Source organism: Cololabis saira, chromosome 16, assembly GCF_033807715.1.
Source record: "Cololabis saira isolate AMF1-May2022 chromosome 16, fColSai1.1, whole genome shotgun sequence".
NCBI lineage: Eukaryota > Metazoa > Chordata > Actinopteri > Beloniformes > Belonidae > Cololabis > Cololabis saira.
Genome location: NC_084602.1, coordinates 10,337,357 through 10,350,936, shown reverse-complemented (window position 1 = coordinate 10,350,936; position 13,580 = coordinate 10,337,357).

The following is a 13,580-nucleotide window of genomic DNA, read 5'->3' as shown; positions in this document are numbered from 1 at the left end:
ACAACTTCTAACATCTTGTCTTTGCTGTGTTCAGGCTCCGTTGGTGATGATTTCTCAGCTTCTTGTTCAGACACCCTCTCTGGTTCTGAAGGTTCTGATACATTTTCCAAAGAAGCATTGTCAGTTTGTGATGAGACACTTATCATTTCTGAGATGTTTTCTGTTGCAGAAGACTCAGAAGTTTCCAGGGCAAATTTCATTTCCTCTGTGAGCTCTGCAATCTTGAACTGTACATTCGATTTCAATGTTTCCTGTGCCTCCAGTTTAGATATCAGATCAAGATGTGAGTTTGTTTCTTCTTCCAGTTGCTTTTTTAATTTTTCTATTTCATCAAGGACCAACTTATGGGCCTCTTCCTGCTTGGACTTAACCTCACCGTCTTTTTCAAGCGTTTTGGACGACTGAACTAGATCCTCAATAATGCCTTTGCACTGATTGAGTTCTCCTTTACAGTCCAGTGTGAGCTGGCGTTCAGCCTCCAAACGCGTTTCAGCGTCTTTGATTTTTTTCACATATACAAGGGAATCTTTCTCTGCTGATTCCTTAAAGTATTTTTCTTGAGCAAGAAAGAAATCCTTTTTCTCCAGCTTTACCTTAAACATCTCTGTCATCTCAGTCTGTCTTTTTAGTTCTTCCAGGGTCATTTTCTCATTTGCAACCTCGATCTCTCTTTCCCTGTCCAAGTTCTTGTTGATCATCATTCTTTCCATTTCCTCTTCACGCTCTACTATTCCTAATATATTTCTAATAAACTCCTGTTCATTGCTGCAGTCGGTCAGGACAGCATTTTCTTTTTTGCAGTCTTCAATCTCCATTTGGAGTTGGTGGAAATCATCTGAGACCCGGGACTGAGCTCCATCCCTGGGAGAGCTCACAAATCCCTGTCTGGGTCTTGGACCTCCGTTAATAGCTCCATCCCTGGGAGAGCTCACAAATCCCTGTCTGGGTCTTGGACCTCCGTTAAAAGCTCCATCCCAGGGAGAGTTCACAAATCCCTGTCTGGGCCTTGGACCTCCGTTAAAAGGTCCATCCCTGGGAGAGCTCACAAATCCCTGTCTGGGCCTTGGACCTCCGTTAGGAGCTCCATCCCAGGGAGAGCTCACAAATCCCTGTCTGGGTCTTGGACCTCCGTTAGGAGCTCCATCCCTGGGAGAGCTCACAAATCCCTGTCTGGGTCTTGGACGTCCGTTAAAAGGCATTTCTGCGATCAACACGTCGGTAATGTGTCAGTAAATGTAGGTTTGACGTTCTGAAGCGTTTTCTGAGGTGATTTCCGAGTCGTTAGACGTGGTTTCCACCAGAGAGTCTTGCAACAGGTCGTGTCTTGAAGGATTCAAGATATATACGGTTCGAAAAGTGTCAGTAAATATAGGTTTGAAGTTCTGAAGCGTTTTCTCAGTGTTTTCCGAGTCGTTAGACGTGGTTTTCACCAGAGAGACTTGCAACAGGTAGCGTGTTGAAGGTTCAATACACTATGATTCCGTACGGAGTTTTCAGAGTTTTTGCACAGTGCAATAGAATGTTCTGTTGTGATGTTGTCATGGTAACCTTAAAAACCATCTCTTTGATGTACGTGATGACATCACGCGGACGGCAGATCCAGCATGGAGGAACCGCTCACTGAGGAAAACTAACTGTAACACAGTTTACTGCTTTATAAACTAAACACTGGACTAACTGTTAGAACTTTATCACAATATTCTAATTTTCTCAGACAGTCCTGTATATCTAAATAGATATGTATATATATATATATATATATATATATATCTATATATATATATATATATATATATATATATATGTATATATATATATATATATATATATATATATATATATATATATATATATATATATATATATATATATACATATATATATATATATATATATATATATATATATATATATATATATATATATATATATATATATACATATATATGTATATATATATATATATATATATATATATATATATATATATATATATATTTCAGGGTTTCTCCTGCTGCAGTGGACATCCAGCCTATGGAGGAAACAAAGTCCCAAGTCCCCCAAATTCCATCTGAGAACCCTGACAGCTCATCTGACAGCTCAGATGAAGAACCAGTAGCTGGAGGAAGTTGTTGATGTTGATGTTGTTGATGACAATACGCGTTTTTTGCACCTTTTGAAAAACCAGGAGAAATAGCCATTTCAAAAAGTCCAGAGTTTCAATGTTCAATGGACAGTTTCAGAACATGTTCAGTTTGTTTTCCTTCATCTCCAATTTCTTGTAACTGTGATATAACACTGCTTTATATACTAAAAACCTTTCAAATCTATTTCAGTTTTTTAGTTTTTATTCCATGTAAAGTGTTATTAAGCACTCATTACATTTTGTGAAATGTAAATGACTCCAGATAATGAAAGTTGAAGTGGTTCTGAAAAAAGGGGATAAAGCAATTGGTCCTAACACATTTTAATACACTTTTACAGCCATAATAACATAATAAATTCCAGGCGGATTTTTATTACTTAGGTAATAAAGGGTTAACGTTGAAGTCCTGCCGCCTTCTGGATTCATAACCAATCCAATGGAAACAATCAAAGAAAATCCCTGTACATTTAAAATGAAGTTATTAGTGTTATTTTTGTTATTACATTAGTGGTATTAGTACTGGTTTGAAAAAAGTGCATGAAGGGTGAAGATTGTCAAAGCACATTATTTTTTCTTTCATGCATCTCCTTCATTTTTGTGCAGGGAAAGACACATGGATGGTTTCTCTGTTTATCCCTCATTTATACGTCTGGGTCCAGGTATTTTATTGCACACGTATGTTCATTAATATGGACAGGTTTGTTCTTCCTCTGTGTGTACAGCTAATGTTTAATCTGTCAGAACACAACTGCATCCTTTTCCATCAAAGCATAAATTATATCCCAATTGAAAGAGTCTCATTATCTATTAATTTGCATTATTTCATGTGCATTTCTCAGAATATTTATAAGTGGCTTGTTGGGAAATTTTCAAAATGTACTCAAAAACATCATAAAATATCAGCTCGTAGCAAAGAAGAGACCAGATAAAATGTAGTAAGAAAAGGAAGGAAAACATTCAACGCAGATAAAAACTCTTAATACTTAACATGCTCAGACTCACTTGGTTGGAGCCTTGATTGGTCCGATCACTCTGGTCTCTTCGTCTTCTTTGGCTCCAAACATGGTGGATTCAGTCTTGAACTCTAGTAACCGCTCTGGGCTGCTGCTCTCCGTCGCTGGTTTCCTGAGACGAGGGAACCACTTCCAGTGATGAGGAGTTAACCTACGAGAGCCTGGGATACCTGAATGTTTTTAAGGTCACAAATGATGTTTAGCCCTTTTTAATCTGTGTTTTAGTTCTCCTAGTCCTGCAAAGGCTAAAATAAGTTCCCAACAATTCCCTCCTTTCACAGCTTTCAAGGTGTGAAGATCAATGAACTCAGATAATCAAAAGCAGGTCAGTAAAAGTGATTAAACTCCTTTAAACAACACCAAGTCATGACAAATAGAACATTTCATATTTTTCCCTCCTTTTAACTCCCTAAAAGGTGTGAAACTATCATGAAGGTTCTGCTCTGGTCCCAGACCGTCCCGGTCCTCCTGGACCGCGGCGCCGCCGGTTCCCTCCCATCAACCTTCAGTCTCGTTGGTGGGACTTCACTTCCATCAGCATGGAATTGGTGCAAATTAAAAACACACCTGAAACGCAACTTTATCATCCCAGCAGTCTGGGTGAGATGCGGCGGTCAGGACGTCCCTGGACAGGTCGCCCGTTGCACCGGTGAATTACCTTGTGTTGAATTGTGCTCTACAAATAAACCTGATTCTGATTCTAATTCTAATGAGCTGCAAATATGAACGCATGCACATTCACTCCCATGCATTTATGATTCTGTAGTCTGTTGTATGCTTTCACTATACCGTAGATTCTGACACTAGTGGTTGCAAGATTTCTTGTAATTTTTCTCTGCATGTTGTGCATGTGGCAGACCGTGCGTACTTTTGATGGGTGTTTAGAGGCCTGGATGGTGCGGGCTGTTCTGCTTGTGCAGTGGTGTGACGTCACGTGGTGTTACATGGAAAACATGGACTGACGTGGAAAGGAAAAAAATAAGAGCCACAAATTGCCTCTTTTATGTATGTCCATATTACAGGGTTATGTCAATTTAACTCTTCAAGGATAGTTCTCAATGACAATTTGTTCCTCTGCTTCGATCAGCATTTGAAATAGATGGAAGAATGTCTGAAGGATGGCAATTATGAGCTGCAACAGCACATTAAATCCATATTTATTAGACAACATTTATTACATTTCAAATAAATACCTATATCTAAAACTGGCAACCACTAGTGGAGAATCTACGGTATACAGCTCTTATTAACATATATACAATTTAAAAAAAGTGAAAGGTGCGGGCGTGTGAGGTAGACATGGTTATTGAAAGGTGCATTGTTGCAGCATATGATTGTGGTTATTATTATTATCATTATTATTATTGCACAGTGATTGATTACTCTGAGAATAAAAAATACAACTGTGCTTTTTGACACTGCATGCCATTTACTCTCCTCCCCCGCCAGCGTGTGTGTGCATGTTTGCATGTGTTTGTTTCCACACCAATAGTTTAACATGTTAATAAGGCAATTACACATGTCATTATGGCTCATGCTGCATGACATTACAAAGTGTGCCATGCATGTAAAGCTTCGTGCTTGGTGGCTATTTTGCAATCAAATTAAAGTTACCATAATTTCACAGTATTGGTGCCAATTTCTGCTGTGTGGCTTATTATGTTGTAGTACAATAGAGATTTGAGTTTCTATTGGTCACAAAACTCCAAATACCAGTGATATCAAACTTTTAGTTTTAAAAGACTTGTTCCAATTTGGCATGAGATAAGTAATATCTAATTATTTATTATCTAAATAATAATAATAATAATAACCACAATCATATGCTGTAATAATGCACCTTTCAATAACCACATGTCCACATGTTTAGAGGGTATTGAGACTCTAAACTTGGGCGAGGGAACACAAAGTAATGCACGCACTGCAAAAACTCTAAATCTTAACAAAAATATTTTGTCTTATTTCTAGTTAAAATGTCTCATTTTTAGTCAAAAAAATCTCATTACACTTAAAACAAGACTCATCACTGGAAAAAACAACAATTTTCACCTGTTTCAAGTAGATTTTCACTTAAACTAAGTAGAAAAATCTGCCAGTGGAACAAGACTTTTTAGCTTGTAATGAGAAGATAAATCTTGTCCAACTGGCAAGATTTATCTTGCCAGTTGGCAAGATAAATCTTGCCAACTTATTTCCTTATTTCAAGTGAAAATGTACTTGAAACAGGTGAAAATTGTCAAATAACATGTTATTCTTCTGGTGATGGCTCTTGTTTTAAGTGCAATGAGATTTTTTGACTAAAAATGAGACATTTTAACTAGAAATAAGACAAATATTCCTGGTAAGATTTTGAGTTTTTGCAGTGTGGTTGAACCCCACAAACATACAAACGAAGATATTCACACGGACAAGGTTGTTGGCACCCTTCCATTAAAGAAAGAGAAATTCAATTCAATTCAATTCAATTCAATTTTATTTGTATAATACAAGACAATAATACAACAACAGTTTTCTCCAGGTGTTTTCCAGAGACCCAGAACATGAACCCCGAGCAATTATTACAATGGCAGGTAAAAACTCCCATAGTGGGAGAAAAACCTTAAGCCAAACAGTGGCAAGAAAAACTCCCCTTTAGGAGAAGAAACCTTGAGCAGGACCAGGCTCATAAGGGGGGACCCTCCTGCCGAGGGCCAGACTGGGGGGGGGCATGTGGAAGCAGCACCAGATGACCTGGGGGGGGACATGGAAGCATTTTTTACATCTACAAAAATAAAATAATGCAAATTTAAAAAAAAAAGGATTTTCCTAATCTTTTTTTTTTCAAAGATTTGTTTATTCAAAAAGAAATCCTGTACATCATTGCTCACAATAGAGTACAATAGAAAGGATTTTCCTAATCTTTGATGATAACAAAACTTTCTTCTCTGCCTTGTCCACCTTTGTCTTTCCTGCATCACAAGTAAGTACTCGGATCTTAAAAGAGTTCTACAATGTACTGTACTTGTCTCCATCTTCTCCTTGTGTACAAAAATAAAATATATCAAAAACAAAAAGGGGCAGCACGGTGGCTTAGTGGTTAGCACTGTTGCCTCACAGCAAGAAGGTCCCCGGTTTGCATGTTCTCCCCGTGCTTGCGTGGGTTCTCTCCAGGTACTCCGGCTTCCTCCCACAGTCCAAAAACATGCATATCAGGTTAATTGGTGATTCTAAATTGCCCGTAGGTGTGAGCGTGAGTGTGGTTGTGAGCATGGTTTGTGTGTTTATATGTGGCCCTGCGATGGACTGGTGACCTGTCCAGGGTGTAACCCCTGCCTCTCACCTGAAATGAGCTGGGATAGGCTCCAGCTGACCCCCGTGACCCCGCAAGGGATAAAGCGGGTATAGATAATGGATGGATGGAAAAAAAAAAGGATTTTCCTAATCTTTAATGATAACAAAACTTTCTTCTCAGCCTTGTCCACCTTTGTCTTTCCTGCATCACAAGTAAGTACTCGGATCTTAAAAGAGTTCTACAATGTACTGTACTTTTCTCCATCTTCTCCTTGTGTACAAAAATAAAATAAATCAAATTATAAAAAAAGAGTTTTTCCTAATCTTTAATGATAACAAAACTTTCTTCTCTGCCTTGTCCACTTTTGTCTTTCCTGCATCACAAGTAAGTACTCGGATCTTAAAAGAGTTCTACAATGTACTGTACTTGCAACACACTATCCAATCTTTATGACAGACCAACTATTGATCATAAATGATCTTCCATTCCTCCCATAAAGGTCCAAATTCACGTCCAATTCTTGCCAATGGGGAATTTTTCTTGCTATAGCTCTTCAGGTGTACCAGAATACATCTGGCAACAATTTCACTTACAGCTGATTCTGACACGGCTTGCATGACTTCCTCTTTTCTAACGTTAAGTGAGATGACAAGATATCGTAGAATTTTCATTGGTAGTTTTTTCCATAAATCTTCGGGAATGTCAAAATATTCTCCCTGTATTTTATCCCAGACTTTCACAAAGAACCGATCAAAAATGTCAAGGTTGCCGTCTGACAGATCTGACATTGGAAGGAGCTGTGCGAGCAGCTTCTCAACCACTTGTTCGACCGATGTTTTGATTTTTTCCTGGACCTGTTGAGATTCTTCCACCCAAGCCTCTCTTCGGGTACAGGATGTGACCATTGAGGGACTTTTTTCTTTTCTTGGGGCTTGACGTGTCGACAAAGAGACCGTTTCCAAGAGGGAAGACTTCTTGAAGTGCTGCTCAACACAGGCTGCAATAATTTTGATGAAAGTCGACCTTTGTAAAACCATGAAAGAAAGAATATCGCTTTTTGTGCAAGAAAGTTCAGTGCAAAGACTCTTGAACATTTTCCTGTGTAGTTTTTTGAACGCTTTTTCAGGTATGTCAAAATGTTGGTCCTTTACTTGAGCCCAGACATTTTCAAAGAGCAGATCCGATATTGATGTGAATTCTTCTGCGCTGCAAGATATAGATGAATTGATAGAGGCTAGCTCAGTCAGTTCCTTCATCACAAGTTTAACACACATCTTGAATTTTTCTTCTTTTTCCATGTGTTTTTGTTCTTCCACAGAACGGAGGTCGTCGTTCGGTTGAGACACAACTGCTTCATGAATTATGTTCACTGGCTGAACCTTGTTCCTTTTCTTAAAAAACCTCCTCATCTTCCCGAAGGCTCCTCTTCTGTGAGATTTTTGTTGGCAATTCTCCATATCTTTATTTATGATTTCCTCTACAACCATTGTAAACAAAAAGTTGTAAATTAATCAGAAATTGGTATCTTTGTTTCGGTAAAATATCCAAAAACCCGTCCTGTATCAGCGTTGATGCAGAATGAGCGTCTACGCCGTAGGTTACGCCGACGATTTAACGCAGAACCATAAATCAGGCTTTGTCTATGGGACAGACAGCAGTAGCTTTTGAACGGTAAATATGAAAAATAATCCGTACACAGGTACATTTACAACTAATATTGAATCCCTGTGAATACATCAACACATTCATACTGCCCAGTGTCAGAAAACCTGGTCTCACACTGCAAAAACTCAACATCCTAACAAGAATATTCATCTTATTTCTAGTTAAAATGTCTCATTTTTAGTCAAACAATCTCACTACACTTAAAACAAGAGTCATCACCAGAAAAATAACTTGTTATTTGACTATTTTCACCTGTTTCAAGTAAATTTTCACTTGAAATAAGCAGAAAAATCTGCCAGTGGGACAAGATTTATCTTCTCATTACAAGCAAAATAATCTTGTTCCACTGGCAGATTTTTCTACTTATTTTAAGTGAAAATCTAATTGAAACAGGTGAAAATTGTTGTTTTTTCCAGTGATGAGTCTTGTTTTAAGTGTAATGAGATTTTTTTGACAAAGAAATGAGACATTTTAACTAGAAATAAGACAAATATTCTTAAGCAGAGTTGAAGATGTTAGGATTCTTGTATTGTAATTGATGCTATATAAATAAAAACTGAATTTTAATTGAAATAGTAATTATTTCACTCCATCAGTCAATAGGGGGCAGGACTGACAAAAGAAAGAGTTCCATCCATCTTTATGTCATTCAGGTCGCCGGTTTGACTCCCAGGCCGGCAGGGTGTTTCTGTGTGGAGTTTGCATGTTCTCCCAGTGCTTATATACTTACAGTATCTGTATCGCCACACAGAAATTGCATGTCTCTTGTGTAGTATCTTGCATGTTTCCAGTCTAACTTGCAATACATGACTAATGGTGATGTGTAAATGGAAATGCATTGCTGTGATATTGTGAATGTAACATTTTGCTCACACCATCCTTTTTCCATTCCCTTCTTTATTGTTGCAGCCTCTCCATCTGAGCTGGGTAATCTGGTCCAATTTTGGCTGGGGTGGGAATTACCAGGAGGAAAAATGCATGTGGTGGTGGAAGAAAGAAGGCACCTGAGGTCCTCAACATGTTTTGGGACTTTGTATGTTCCAGGACACTTTCAAGATTTCAACGGATTTGCAGATCACATAAGGAGCTGCACTGAGACACATTTTACAGGATTCAGGCTCATTCAGAATAGTAGTGCTGCTGTGAGTTTTAACCATGTAAAACCAGGGCCACATCAGTCCCACCCTTACCCCCCTACACTACACTGGCTCTCTGTTAAACTGAATTAGTTTCCTTAGTTCTTGGCAAGTACGTTGTCTAGTTGTTCTCCGGGTCCACGTATCTGAAAGAGAAGCACATTTAATATGGTTTATTATGGTTTTATCTAGAACGCGTTTCCCCTCCGTTTGTTGTAGCAGTGCAATTATTCGTCCAGCAGATGGCGACATTTCCCCGAATCAGCCGTCTCAATTTCAAGTTGAATTATAACATATAAAGATTATAACTCAAATAAAAAAAACAAAACAAAAAGCACAACACATTATAATCAGCCAGGGTGGATGAAAATATAACAGAAAGCCAAAACATTTATTTATTATTTATGGTCTTGATTGTTTTTGAATTAGTAGAAAACGTAATAGAGTCCAGATACTGATTGAATTCACAATGAAAAGTTAAAAAAGAGGGTTTTTTGTGTAAGAATTTGGATTTGTGGATGCGGAATTTTGCAAGGATAATCAACAAATTAATAATAAATGTTTCTTTTGGCTTTGTTCTAATCGTTACATCGTCAAAAAAAAACCAAACACATCCTTCCAAAATAATTTGAAATCAGTTTCAATGCTTTCAGACACAAAACTACACATATTACTCCAAAAAGTTTGAACAATGGGGCACAGCCAGAATAAGTGAGTCATCTTTCACAGATCCTTGACGGCCCCTCTGATCCGTGTAATGACGTGGCACCTGAGCGGGAGCCGCTCGCTGGGTACCTGCCGTCTGCCTGCAGACCCCGCCCCCCCGGAGCTTTTATAGGCTGGACTTCATCTATTAAAATCCTCACAGTGTCAAATTTGCAAGGTGACAGAGACAGAAGCAGTCTGGCCTGTGAAAACAGGTTCAGACATATTCTCTGACCACAAAGGGAACTGATGTGTTCATCACTGCTAATCAAGCTCAGTGAGGCAGAGAAAAGGTGTCCTTTATGAAAAGTATCTGGAGAAACTGCTTGTAGAGTTAATTATTGGAAGTTTCAGATTAGTTACAGTAATTTAACACTTCATTAAAGCCTTTTAAGTAATTCAAATATATTTTATTGATTTATTTGCTTTACAAAGAATCCAACAAAGGTGCAGCAGTCAGTCATACTGACCTGTGTGTCAGGTTCCAACAGTTCACAATGCGCCCCCTTCTCAGTGAACACCATGGTGTCCAGAAGAGCCCGGTGCCTCAGGTCAGACTAGGGTTGCCACCCGTCCCGTAAAATACGGAATTGTCCTTTATTTGAGAAAAAAATGTTGCGTCCCGTATTGAACTAATACGGGACGCGATTTGTCCCGTATTTTCATTAACGCCCCATACACACGTCTGTCACACACACACACACACACACACACACACACACACACACACACACACACACACACACACACACACACACACACACACACACACACACACACACACACACACACACACACACATCTACACTAAATTTAACAATAATGAACAATATAATATATATATATATATATATATATATATATATATATATATATATATATATATATATATATATATATATATATATACTAGGGGTGGGACGATACGGGTAACTCACGATTCAATACTAAGGCGATATGTGGTCCACGATAATGATAATATCACGATACATGATATGTACGATATTCGATATATTGTAAGAAATTTTCTCAACAATATATCACGATATATGTGACTGAAAAATAAAAAAATACCCATAAAAAGGAAAACGTCTGTAGTTATGCATTTATTCAAAACTTCATACAATGTACAAAGAAAGTGCATTTGTATATTAGCCTCACTGCCTCCTAGGCTTGTAAATGTAAACACTGTACAGCTGGAAAAATTAAAGTGCATGAACATTAATAACATGTTTTATATAAACCAGGACAGTGCACTGCTTTGTTTCTAATAGTCTGTCTAATGGGGCGGCAGTAGCTCAACTGAAATATTGCAAGTCTTTTATTATTTTAATATTGCTGATTATGGTTTACAGCAGGGGTCACCAATCTTGGTCCTCAAGGGCCGGTGTCCCTGCAGGTTTTAGATGTTTCCCTGCTTCATTGCACCGTGATACAAGTGACTGTGTCATTAACAGAAGTGTGCAGCCCTGGTGACGATGATTAATTAGAATCAGGTGTGTTAAAGCAGAGAAACATCTAAAACTTGCAGGACACCGGCCCTCGAGGACCAGGGTTGGTGACCCCTGGTTTACAGTTTAAGATTAAGATTCCCACAATATTCTAATTTTCTGAGACAGTCCTGTATGTCAGAGGTCAGAGGTCGCAGCAGCAATGACTCCATAAACATGCCATTTGTACCTAACAACGGGCTGACTTTGTCCCGCCATTTCCAGCAGACATTCACCCAAACAACTGCCTGCCACGGCCGGTAAATCTCCCTCAGTTGACACCGACTTTAGTCACAAACTTTAGTTTTATTGTAGAGTCTTCTTGACAGATGGAAACATTGTCTTCTTCTTCGGTTTTCTCTGGAGCCCGTTCCTTCGTCTTCTTCTTCGCCTCCTTCTGTGGTTTGTATCCAGCCTGGCAGGTGAACCAGCGCCCCCTGCTGCTTTTGGGGGGTAGCACGGCGTTTACCGCTTGGGTTTTACTCACGTCCTTAATAAACTAGGAATCTTGGCAAATCGGTCTGACAGCAAAGTTTCAATACAGCACAACTAATGTTCAAAGCAAAGAATAATTAACGTATACAGGGGATATTTTTTGAAAGAGAGGGAGGCTACAACCAGTACTCGAGTTGTAAAAAAAAAAAAAAATCAACAGGGATGGTGGATTTTATCATATGGGGACAGATACTTTGTGCTGATTACAAATAATATAATATATTACAAATAATAGCACTGACCACAACACCTGCAGAAATACTGCAGGAATGACATAGCAGCAGTTAAATGCAGCCTTCTGTAAGCTTTAAATATCCACTGGGCTTACATCAAATACATCAAAACACAACAATAAAAAACAGTTTTCTGAACTTATCAATATGCCCCTGTCCTTCACAGGATAAGTAAAATGGATCACTGCAAAAACTCAAAATCTTATCAAGAATATTTGTCTCATTTCTAGTTAAAATGTCTCATTTTAGTAAAAAAATCTCATTACACTTAAAACAAGACTCATCACTGGAAAAAACAACAATTTCCCCTGTTTCAAGTAGATTTTCACTTAAAATAAGTAGAAAAATCTGCCAGTGGAACAAGATTTTTTTGCTTGTAATGAGAAGATAAATCTTGTCCCACTGGCAGATTTTCCTACTTATTTCAAGTGAAAATGTACTTGAAACAGGTGAAAATTGTCAAATAAATTATTTTTCTAGTGTTATTTTTCTGGTGATGACTCTAAATGTTGAAATAGAATTTTGACCGTTTTTATTTCAGGGGGGATGCCATCCCCCCTCATCCCCCTCAACTCCAGTACTGAGTATAGGCGATGCGAAGTTTGCAACCTGGAAAAGATGCAAACGTAGGACCTCTGGATGACGCCTTTATCCAATAAACACGCAAAAAATAGAAAATATTTAATTCCTTTCAAATATTTGTTATGTATTCTTCATTTCAATAGTGATAATTCAATTATGTTGAACATGATTTCTCCGTGTACATGACCAGTTTTTAGAAAAATAATTAAAAAAAAAAGCCACAATAGGGCAGATAATTTGTACATATAACTTTCCCACCAATCGAGAATCACAGTATGATGAAAAGATTGATGTAAAAAAAACTCTCGATTTTAACTCCTTTTATTTATTCTTTACTAGGAATGGACTGATTTCTTCCAGTAAAAGTTAATAATGGGAGGAAACCCAAAACTTTTACTGAAAGTGAACATAAACCTCTGCGATGATCTTCATCTATAATAATAATACATTGTAATATACCGGTATGTGTATATTTGTAAAGCACTTTTCATAAAATAATCTCAAAGTGCTACAGATACCAGCAAACAAAATAAACAAAAAGGAATAAAATCAAGACACAAAAAAACAAAATAAAAGCATAAAAGCACAGAGACAATAGAAACATCTATAAAAGACCAGGGAAAGATTTAAATTCAATTGAATTACATTTTATTTATATAAATCATATAAATTATATATATCTAATATAACAAAAGTTGTCTCGAGGATCTTTCCAGAGACCCAGAACATGAACATAAACCCCCGAGCAATTATTACATAAAAAATGGCAGGTAAAAACTCCCCTAGTGGGAGAAAAACCTTAAGCCAAACAGTGGCAAGGAAAAACTCCCCTTTACCCTGCATT